This window comes from Neovison vison, chromosome 1, assembly GCF_020171115.1.
Source record: "Neovison vison isolate M4711 chromosome 1, ASM_NN_V1, whole genome shotgun sequence".
In the NCBI taxonomy this organism is placed as follows: Eukaryota; Metazoa; Chordata; class Mammalia; order Carnivora; family Mustelidae; genus Neogale; species Neogale vison.
In genome coordinates this window covers 57,632,128-57,644,230 of record NC_058091.1, presented here as the reverse complement: position 1 = coordinate 57,644,230, position 12,103 = coordinate 57,632,128, and positions in this window count along the sequence as shown.

The following is a 12,103-nucleotide window of genomic DNA, read 5'->3' as shown; positions in this document are numbered from 1 at the left end:
GAAGAATGTTTGGAGAATGTTGAGTTTCTCTGGCATAGACTGAAGAGGTCCTAGACTAGGTGGTGACAACAGAAACAGAAAAAGAGAGATAGCTACCAGTTTTACATCAGAAAAAAAAATTGGTAGGACTTGTTAACTGAATAAATATAGGAGACAGAAGACAACTTGGGGGAAGACAAACCATGAGAGACTGGACTCTGAGAGACAAACTGAGGGTTTTGGGGGTGCGGGGGAAGTGAGCCTGGTGATGGGTATTATGGAGGGCACATACAGCATGGAGCACTGGGTGTGGTGCATAAACAATGAATTTTGGAACACTGAAAAAAAAATTAAAGTAAAGTAAAAAAAAAAAGAAGAAGACAACTTGTATAGGTGGGAGGGGTTCAGGTTTGGGGGAAGTAAATAGAACTGTGTTGTTCAATACAGTAACCAGTAACCACTTAGTGATATTTTAACTAAAATTAATTAAAATTAAATACAAAAAAATTTAGTTGTTCAATAACACTAGGCACATTTCAAGTGCTCAACAGTCATGATGTGGTTTATAATGATAGCATTGGATATTGCAGGCATGAAACATCTATTATCCAACAAGTTTTACTGAACAGTGCTGTGAAGAGAGCTTCCATGTGGAGAAATTTCCTTTGAGATGTTAACTAGGTATCCAAGCTTTTCATGCTTAGAGGCATTTTCAGCTATAAGTTTGATAAAATTATTTTATGGTCATTAGAAAATCCCATCTGGGGGCGCCTGGGTAGCTCAGTGGGTTAAGTCGCTGCCTTCGGCTCAGGTCATGATCCCAGAGTTCTGGGATTGAGTCCTGCATCAGGCTCTCTGCTCAGCAGGGAGCCTGCTTCTCTTTCTCTCCCTCTCTCTCTGCCTGCCTCTCTGCCTACTTGTGATCTCTGTCTGTCAAATAAATAAATTAAGAAAAAAAAAAAAGACACTCTTAAAAAAAAAGAAAAGAAAAGCCCATCTGTTCTCAAACCATTTACTCATTGGCTTATTATATTCCTACCATTATTGCTGCCATTATGCTTGGGCTTAAGCCCTATATGGATCTAATTAAATCTCAACACTCTAAAAGAGGCATGAGTAATCCATCAAACAGGTGCTTTAAAAATTATTACTTTTTTAATGTGTAAGAGGTAAGGAAAGAATGCAGTCCTTTTTAGAGTTAGAACCAACTCTTAAGCATCTGTCAGAAGTCAAACAAGTTAATAAAATATGAAATGTAGTTTAAAAAATTATTTTCAAGTTAATTAGTTCTTCTACAGAAAGAGAACAAAGCCCAGAAAGTCAACACCTTGAAAGGAAAACAAGTGTTTTCAGGCCTGATGGTGTGGTTAAGCGCAGGTTTAGAATAGAGGGAAATGTTTGCATACATTTTCTAATTTCATCCTGTGAGATAAATATTATTTTTTCTATTTTATAGCAGGAAGGAAGGGTGTATGGAGAAGTTCACTAACTTGCTCAAGGTCATTTAGGTAGTCAGGTCCTAGTATTTGTACTGGTAAGTCAAGACAGGCACTCAGGTATTTGGTCAATTCTAATGTTCTCACATGACTTAGTCACATCTGCATAGGAACACAAGCATCTCTGCTTGCTTGCTGGTTGAGTGATGGGCTGGGCTAAGTAATTTAATTTTTATTGAGAAATTAGTATGGCCTAAGGGTATCCCCTTTAACCTGACTTGAAAGTAGATGGCATCCAAAGGTTTGGGGTATGATCATTCTTGGGAAAACTGATAACATTCAAACATTTCACTCTATTATATCAACTTAGTTCTGTATAATATCCACCATAGAACAGCTATCTGATTGAGTTCATTATTATCACCTACCAAACTGTATTTTATCAGTAGAATTTTCTCCACCTTTATTGGCTGACCAAACACCCCAAACCTAATCCACTAAACACAACCCTAAATATAGACAAAGCATATCACTGGGCACTCAAGCTCCTTTATAGCATATAAAAATATTACCATACTGTACAGTATCACAAGGGATGTGAGCAAAGTGGGAACTAATGAAGCTGACCTGTGTGCCAACTTTAAAAATTTTTGGTTGGGGGGGGTGATTCAGGCAACATGATTTAGGATTCTTAATGAGTTAGATTGCTGCCAGAAAAATATTTGGTTTTATTTTATAGGGGTATACACTTGAGCTCATTTGTAGATGATGTCATCCCATATGAGATTTCTCTAATTATTAATACATATGTTCTCCTCACTTGCAGGCATTAATGGTGTGGTAGTAAAAATCCTGCCAACATTTCATTGAGACCATGAGTAACTTGCTTTTCCAGATGTATTATACATGACAATATGTTGGGAATTAATTTTTCTTGTAGGTTTCAGTAATAAGAAGGCTGGATTTTATTCCTGGAAGGTAGGGTAAAAAACATTGTATATCTAGAATGTGTTGGGGGAAATGTGGCCTGCCTCTGAAAAAAAATTAAATGAAGCAAGGAGGTGAAAACAGTTTAAAATTCTTTCCACAGTCCCTGCAAGTGCAGAACAGTATTAATAGGTTGCTAACTTTTTCATAACGAAAGGGAGACTATAAATTTATATGGATAATCACTTAATGTTATATATTTTTAATATTTTATATTAAATGTTATTATATTATGTATGGTGTGTCATTAATATTTCATATTTTATATGGAAAGTATTAATATATAACATTTCCATATATTTTATAAACATGGTATAGTCCTCATATCATGTTGTCCTGCTGTATCTTCACATAGATAGTTTTTACATAGGAGTCTTTACATAGACTCTTAGGAATGAGATTGCTAGGTCAGTGGGAAATTAATATGCATGTAATTCAGTTATATGTTGTTAAATTTTTCTCCATATGAGTTATATAATTTTTTATTCCCACCAACAATGCATTACAGTTCTTATTTTCAGTTTTATCAAAAGAAACTATGGATTTTACCAATCTCATCGGTGGAATGTGGTTTCTTAGTTAAAATTTGTATCTCTGTTATTGTGAGTGCAGCTGATCATTGTTCACTGTGTTTAAAGGTCAGTTGAATTAATTTCTCTATGGCCTGCCTGTTCATATTATTTCTAATTATCTTGTGTTGATCTCTTTTTTTTAATTTTCAATTTTTAGAAATCCTTCATGTATTGAGGATATTGGCTCTTTTCTACAAGTTGCCAACGTGTTATATATAATATGTTACTTGTCTTTAGACTTTACTTATGGTGTTTCTTGTCATTCAAAAGTTTTCATGGTTATATTGTCAGATTTATTAATATTTCAGGTTGCTTCTGGATTTTGAATTACCTGTGTCTCTTAGCAGTATTCATTTCACTTTTTATTTGGATCTCTGATTCCTTTCACTTTGGCAATTCAAAATCAATATATCAAAAAAAATAACTTCTTCCCCTCCTCCCTAGACTCACTTTCTTTTCTTGATTTCCTTATTTCTCCTATTAACTCCCCTTAATCTCCTTGTCATCTGAACCTCAAAATCTGTGAGTCATTTTTGACTACTTACCTACCTTTCTTACCTCTAAATAGATTTCTTAAAATTATGTTTGTGATTTTCTTACCTGGTAGGAGAGAATTTCACAGAATATTGTTAAGATTATAGAAAAAAGACATAAAATTTAGACTGACTTAGAAATGAATATTGACTCCATTTTGGTTTAAAACTTTAATACATGAAATTTAATATTTGTTGATACTATTATATTATGTATTACTGATCAGTAAGACTTAACTGGAAGGATATATTTACTTTCTTAAGTCTGATAAATCAATCGAACCAATAATCAGTAGGTCCCCAATTCTCTGAATAGGTCTTAGAAAAAAAATTAATGAGAATTAACTTTTTTTTTGACAGCTTAAGTAAGATGTCCACTCATGACCATGCCTGCTTCTGATCCAAATCAAAGTTTAGTAGGAGTTGTCAGTATCAAATCTGTTTACAGTTACATCCAATTTGTAGGAAAACACCATAAGAGCAAAAGTCTTGGACCAAGAGTATGTGAATAAGGGCTTGATGACTGTTGTCACTTCTGTGCTTTTCTTTTTTGCCCGTAACACCCAATAAATACGCTCATTTTATTTTTGAAATTGTTTGATGTTTTAAGATTCTGTGTGTCAAGTCTGTGGTCATTCACATAAACTATTGCTTAATTTCTAAAAGGAATCCAGATGTCCCATGTCATTTGGTAACTGATTTTCAAGGCAAAATAAAGCTTATGGAAAGCAGATATTGGAATGTTGTTAGTGGTTTGTATAGATGACAATATTTGTGGTCAACAAGACCAGGATTTTATTTTCATGACTATTTAGCATGGTACACACAGTTCTAGGGCTATTGATGAATCCAAAAATTATGAGCAAATCTATAAGAAAGCAATAAAGAGAGTATTAATTTTTGCATGTGTTAAAAGAGCAACAGTTTTTTTAAATTTTAGTTTGTCATCTTTATATTTGAACGAAAGCTTTTAATAACTGTCAACAGCTGGGCAAAGTAAGCTTAGCTTTAAAGAATGAATAAAAGGATAGTTTTGACAAGAAACAGCAATCTTCTTAACCCATGATGTTTAGAAGTAGTCTTAGAAAATGTAAGAGTTTATAAAAAATTAAAAATTTTAAATTTAAAAAAATTTAAAAAAATAAAAAGAAAAAAAAGAAAATGTAAGAGTTAAAATTTTATAATTCAAACTGATCATTGATTCAGAAAAACTATAAAACTAAAAGATACCTTATTTAGGTGATTTCACAAATAATGATCAAACATGAAATGTCCTAAGATATAAGGATATAATGTAAACCAGAGTATATAAACACACTACTGATAGGTAGCTTTCCTCAGCATTGCCTGACTTTCCATTTCTGTCCTTTATTCTGCTCAGATAATTTTGTGCCAGTCAGTGCTGTAGCAATGCCCTACATGATTTGTGGTTGACAAACAACTGATGTGCATGGAATCAGGTTTGGTCCAGGCCTTATACTATGATTGATGAAGAAATAGTAACACAGTTTCCCCCAATTGTCTAAACTAAATATTTGCACTTCTAGATGCATTTAGGTAAGTTGGCTATATTTTACTTTGTGTGTTATACTTTCTCCAGTGTAAATTAATACACGTTATCCAATACAAATAAAATGAGAGTAGGGACATTCATAAATTGTATTATTCCAAATTGCATAACAGAACTTGTGGAACTTTGTGGGAGAAAAAAAAAACAGTCTAAAAATAAATCTAGAGCTTTTTAGTTCTCTAAGGATTTTTATTTTTGTCAATATAGTAAAATAAGTAAACTGAGTGACTCTTATGACTAAACTAAGTAAAATTCTGGATAAAATATATTTTGAAAATCTTTTAAAACATTGAAAATAAGAAAATGATATGCAGAGGCAAAAACCAAAGTTAAACAGGAATGCTGGAGGGTAAGCAAGTACTGATGCTAGTTTTTATTCTGAAATTATCCACACTGAGATTTTGAGCTTTCCATCCAAAGACTGTACAAGCAAAGAGGGAGGATACAAGACCTCAGAACTATGTCAGGTGGAGACCCTCACAAGATTTACTAATCAATATGAAACCCTAGATAATTACATTCTTTACAATCTTTGTATAAGGAAGAAAGCTCAGTGTAAAGAAAGAAAGGCAAGAAAACTTAACTATTTTTAACTTGATGTGAGGTAGAGGAAAAAATAATCTCATTTGAGAATTTGTAACTAAATTCAGCCTCATCAAGATGTGTGATTTTGATGTATTCTACCTGTGTAATTGGAAAAACCTTAAGAAGCAAGTTTAAAGTGGCCCATGTTTGGAAGCGACCCCCAGATAGTGACACAAGGAAATATAAATTACCTCTGGAAAAACTTAATACCTAGTCTTCAAAGTATTCTCACAGAAAGAATTCCAAGGAAAGTATCAGTCCATAGTCAAAACTCATAGAGCACGCAAGGTTTTGTGAGAATAGGTAAAAGACACTAGAGCAGAACCACAAGGACTTCTGGTATTATCATAAAATGAATGAAAATGACTATGGAATACATCTAAATGAATTGAATATAAGCTTAAAAATTGGTACAAACAACACTATTAAAACCTAACAAATTGTAAGAAGACTGAAATAGAACTTCTAGAAACTAAAAATATACAAAATAAATTTAAAATCCTATGGATGCATTAAACAGATGAGACATAGCTGAAAACAAACTGAGTAAACTGGAAGATAGACCTAAAGAATCCAGGATACAGATCTAAAAAGGCAGGGTAAAGGAAATTATGAAAGTAAATTATGAAAGGTATAATAATGAAATTATGCTTATGAAGAAAAGGGGTGATAGTTAAGATATATATACAAACGGGGTGCCTGGGTGGCTCAGTGGGTTAAAGCCTCTGCCTTCGGCTTGGGTCATGATCCCAGGGTCCTGGGATCAAGCCCCACATTGGGCTCTCTGCTCAGTGGGGAGCCTGCTTCCCCCTCTCTCTCTGCCTGCCTCTCTGCCTACTTGTAATCTCTGTCAAATAAATAAATAAATAAATCTTTAAAAAAAGATATATATACAAACATATTATGTATACAATAATATGTAGAGCAATACATAATATGTTTGTATATATATCTTTTTTATGTATACAATACATAATATGTTTGTATATATATTGCAAACAGGAAAAAATCCGCAAGTAGACACATTATCATAAAGTAGCTGAATATAAAAGAAAAACATATCTTCAAAAAAGAGAGAGAAAAAAATAGACCACCTATAAAAGAACAGAAATTGCACTAACTTTCCACTTCTGAAAATCATCAAAAGATGCCAGAAGACAGGAGAATAATATCTTGAAGCATGCTAAGCCAAAAATCACTGCTGACTTAATATTTATTCCCAAGAAAACTATCTTTCACTAATCAGGATAAAATAAAGACATTCAGAGGCAAACAAAGACTCATTAATTTATTATCCAAAGTTCAGGAAATTCTAAAGGATTCCTTCAAGAAGAGGGTAAATATCTCTCTAGGTAAAGTTTAACATGAGTGTATGAAAGATGAATAAATATATTGGTGAACATATGGGTAAATCAAAACAAATGTGAAAAGTATATAATAGTTGTGATAATGATGATTATAATAAGGATAATTTGTAGGCATAATAAAAGCTAGAACTAAAATATGGAACCATAATAACATTTTTTTCCAATTTATTTATTTTCAGAAAAACAGTATTCATTATTTTTTCACCACACCCAGTGCTCCATGTAAGCCGTGCCCTCTATAATACCCACCACCTGGTACCCAACCTCCCACCCCCCTGACACTTCAAACCCCTCAGATTGTTTTTCAGAGTCCATAGTCTCTCATGGTTCACCTCCCCTTCCAATTTACCCAAAAGCACATACCCTCCCCAATGTCCATAACCCTACCCCCCTTCTCCCAACCCCCCTCCCCCCAGCAACCCACAGTTTGTTTCGTGAGATCAAGAGTCACTTATGAAAAAAAAAAAAAAAAGAGTCACTTATGGTTTGTCTCCCTCCCTATCCCATCTTGTTTCATGGATTCTTCTCCTACCCACTTAAGCCCCCATGTTGCATCACCACTTCCTCATATCAGGGAGCTCATATGATAGTTTTCTTTCTCCGCTTGACTTATTTCGCTAAGCATGATATCCTCTAGTTCCATCCATGTCGTCAAGAAATGTGCAATAGCTATAAAAAATATCCAACAACATATATTTAAAATATTTATTTAAAACACTAGAAATCAGGTAGTTTGGCAGTAAAAGTTTAAAAGAGATACTAAGCAAATACTAACCATAGTAGGGTTGTAGAGCTATCTAAATATCAGACAAAATAGACTTCAAAGCAAATGTTCATTAAAGATAGTAATAAAAATGAAAGATTCATTACAGTATATAAAAATAACATTTCTATGGAAAGGTACAAGAATCCATATTTTATGAGCCTAATCTAAAAGCTAAAAAGAGGCAAGAAATTGGATTCTGCCCTAGAGCCTTCAAAAAGAACATAGATTTTTTGACACTTTGATTTCTGCCCCAGAAGGTTCATTTCAAACTTATGACCTCAAGAATTCTATAATAAATTCATGCTCTTTTACGCTACTACGTTTGTGTAATTTGTCTCCTTAACAAGAGGAAACTAAAAGAAAATTCTCTTAAAGGAAATACCAACAACCAAGAAATGTACAAAATGATGCTCTACCTCATTAATAAGCAAAATTGAAATAAAATCACAATTCAATAACACTTTAATACCATCATATTAGACAATGAAAAGTTGATCATTCCAAGTTTATGGAGAGGATATGGAGCAGTTAGATTCTCACCCACTTCAGGCAATGTAAATTTAGAAGAACAGACATTACCTAATAAATGTGAGTATGCACATATACTATGATCTAATTACTCTATCCCTAGGTATATACCTTCATGAGATTCTTGCATATGAACATCTGGAAACCTATACAAAATCCTCACAAGAGTATGTGGAAGAGCAAATCTTGGAAATGATTCAAATGTTCATTGACCTAAGAATGGTTAAATAGTGTTGGCTTTTCTTTCCATACAATAGACTATTATATAGCAGCAAAAATAAATGAATTAAATTTATACATATTAATGGCGGGTTGAATCTCAGAAGCGTAAGGTGAGTAAATGAGGCTGGTCTGAGTAGATTATGGACAGTGTGATTCCATTTACATAGAATTCAAACATGAAAATAAATTACAATGTTTTGTTTCGGATAGTGGAATCACAAAGAAAAATAAGGAGTGATAAATAATATTTGGGATTGGGATCACTTGAAGGGGAGAGATTAAGTGGGGAGAGCCACGCAGAGGTTCCAAAGATATTGGTAATATTCTACCTATTAATCTTGCTACTGAGTTCATGTGTGTTCATTTTGTTTTTATTCCTTAAAATACACATTTATGTTGTGTAGACTTTTATTCCTATGATATTTCATAATATAAAAATAAAATAATTTTATTTGAATAGAGAAGAAATTAAGGAGAAATTGGTTTTAGGTTAAAACAGATTAAAATATCCATGTTTCAATAGTTTAGGTAAATATATTTAGTGGTTCTAAATTTGGAAATTAGAAAGGACAAATCTTTACCAAAAAAGCCCTCATTCATTTTTTATTCATTTACTCACTCATTCATTAATCCTTTCAATGAATATTTATTGATGCCTGTGTGTCATGCTATAATTATTCTAGCTAGATTATCTGATTAAAACATATATTTTAGATAACCAAGATGCACAATTTTTAAAGACTGCATGAATATATTGACCGCGTTTAGCTGAAAGGTAAAATAAAATGGGTAGTGAGAGACTGTACTAGAGAGAAATTAAATGACAAAGAAAATTACTGAAACAAACTGTCTTACAGTATGTAGTTATCTGGAAGAGATCTTTGTGAAGAAGTGGTAGCCTAAATTTAAGAACTCCTGGCTAACATCTTCATTTTCTTATAATATTTTATTGTATTTTATAATGTTTCTTATAATATTCTAGTATGATATATCATTCTATACTATTCTTACATTATTATTCATTATTATAATTATTATATATTTATATATTATTAGAAATAATATAATAATAGAAAATAAAATAATATTATATTATATTATTCATATAATATTCTACTGTATGTTCATTTGGTAAAGCTGGTGCTTTGTGTTCTCAAGTTCAGTGGTGTGTGTGTGTGCGTGTGTAGGAAATTAACCTCAAGTCAGAAGTAGTCCTTAGATACAGAGAAGTTTAAGGTTATACATCTACACTTGTTTCCACAGCAACAAGATTTTTTCCCCTCTGAGTTTCAGTCCTAAATGTCAATTTGATGCTTTCACCCTAAATTTTAGAATCCTATCTTATCTAATGCTAATTTCATTTATAAGTTTCCAGAATTCTAACAAGCATAAATAACTCCAGACTTCACCATAGTGAAAGGAAGAAAAAAATAAAGATTACTTCTTCAGTCAATTTTGGAAGATGCAGATACACACACACACACAGACATACACACACACAAATATATATATTTGTATATAGACAGCTGGCAGACATTTCTTTGTTTTTTTTGTTTTGTTTTGTTTTATGTATTTTTTAAAAAAAATTTTAAACCTGCTTTATTTTTCCTCAGGAGAATAACAGGGCATTTGAATAAGAAATTATGGTAGGGAAGTATGTGTCTGAAACAGTATAATAATGGAGACATTTCTTATGTGTTAGTCTTTTACCAGTTCTTAAAGACAATATGTTCAGTCGCATGCTTTTCTGAGTTAGGTAATTTCTAGTGAAATCCCAATTCTAATTCTGTGCTGTGTCAGGGACCCCTAAAAAATATGTGTTCAAATAGTTCCCCTTTGTTTAAAAATCAGATCTTAAGTTAATTTAAAACTATAAAATTTTGGCCCTAAACTTCAAAGATAACTATTTTTCAAAGCCAGCAGGGAGTCTATCTTTTATACTTGATATTCAAAACTTTTGAAAGATCTTCTCCACTCCACCAGATGATGGCGGGGTCTTTTATATCTCTTCTCTTGAGTTTCAGAGAGGAGTACTTACAGTCCTAAGGAGCTGTACAGGAATCACACACCATCTTTAATTGTATAAATACCAACCCACCAAGGATGGAGCTATGGATAGTATATGCTCTCCATAGGAATTTCTGTAAACAACTGAAAATGCTGGGAGAGTGAGGCCTGGATCCCTGCACAGCACAGACAATGGCTCCCTTCAGAAGGATTGTCACTTCTCTCTTGTCCTTCGCATTAGTCACTGCTACTCCTCTGTTCAGCCGGTTTCATTTTTCCTCCAGGCAAACGTCCTGTAAGGCATAAGAAAAGAGGGTGGGAGACTAATTAGTGTGTCAAGAAGAACTAGAAGGTATGGTGAGAAATTCAGAATCTCATTTTCCTTTTCCCCCCTTAGAATTGATTTTGCTGTCACCATTTAAAAAATAACAAATGGATGTGCTTCTTTTATTTGATGGAGATAAAGTACTTTCTTCCTCTCTACATGTAATTTGCTGAAAAATTCTGTTAACCAAATATATATTTCAGAACGAAAATGATTAAAAATTCTGCATAAGTCTTAAGTAGTTTAATTATTTAAGGCTATGAAATGGATTGATTTTTATTTGTTTATACATGTCATTATGATAAATCCAGATAGAAGTAAGGTAAAAGACATATAATCAGATTAGAGTGCTTGCCAGAAAAGTAATGATTTTTTAAAAGCTATGCATTAGGGGGAAAACTTTGCAATCTGCTATTAAAAGCTTTCTATTTATATGATTTATTTGGTTGCAGATTGAATGCTAGGTAAGGCTTTGTTGTTATTTGTTTTTAATACACCTCTAGACTCCTGTCCTGATAGAAAGTCTTGTTTATAGTGTTGTTTGTGATTGTTGACAGAAAGTTTTCACAGATGAACTCTTATTAATGTCTTTCTTTTTTTCTTACTGAGGAAAGGGATGGGCAGGCACCAGTGCTTTCTATAATCTGCTTTTATTTAATACCATGGAGATGGTGTGATTTGATTCTTTTCTGTTGCAATCCTTCCCAGTTGGGTGTTAGTGATATGAAAAAGTTAGATTCTTGCCAGGTCCTCATTAATCTGAGTTGTTAGGTATTGATTAGGTAAACGTTAACCCTACAACAGAGTTACTTTACTTTGTAAGCTTTGCTGGTTTCTGCTGTTTTCCTTTATCCTGTTTCTCAAGTGATCAATTTCTGTAACAGACTTGTTTGTTTCCAATGGGATTGTTTTCGTTTGGTCCAAAGAGATTAATTTGTTTCCCCCCTCCTTACTCTGAAATGGTATTTTGATCTTACTTTACTTTATTATTTATATTTATTTATTTGCTTCATTAGTTTGCTAACAAAAAATTCAGTCTTCCTTTTCCCCCCTTGCTTTCTTGTAGAAAGTTCTTTTAATGGTGATACCCTATGGTTGGTTAACAACAAACTTGCATGATAGGTGAATGAAGGTGTTCTATTCTTTCTGTGGAGAAGGTAGTCTCTCTACCTTCCTTCCCCCCTCCCTCCCTTTCTTTATTTCTTTCTCTCCCTCTTGCTTTCTTT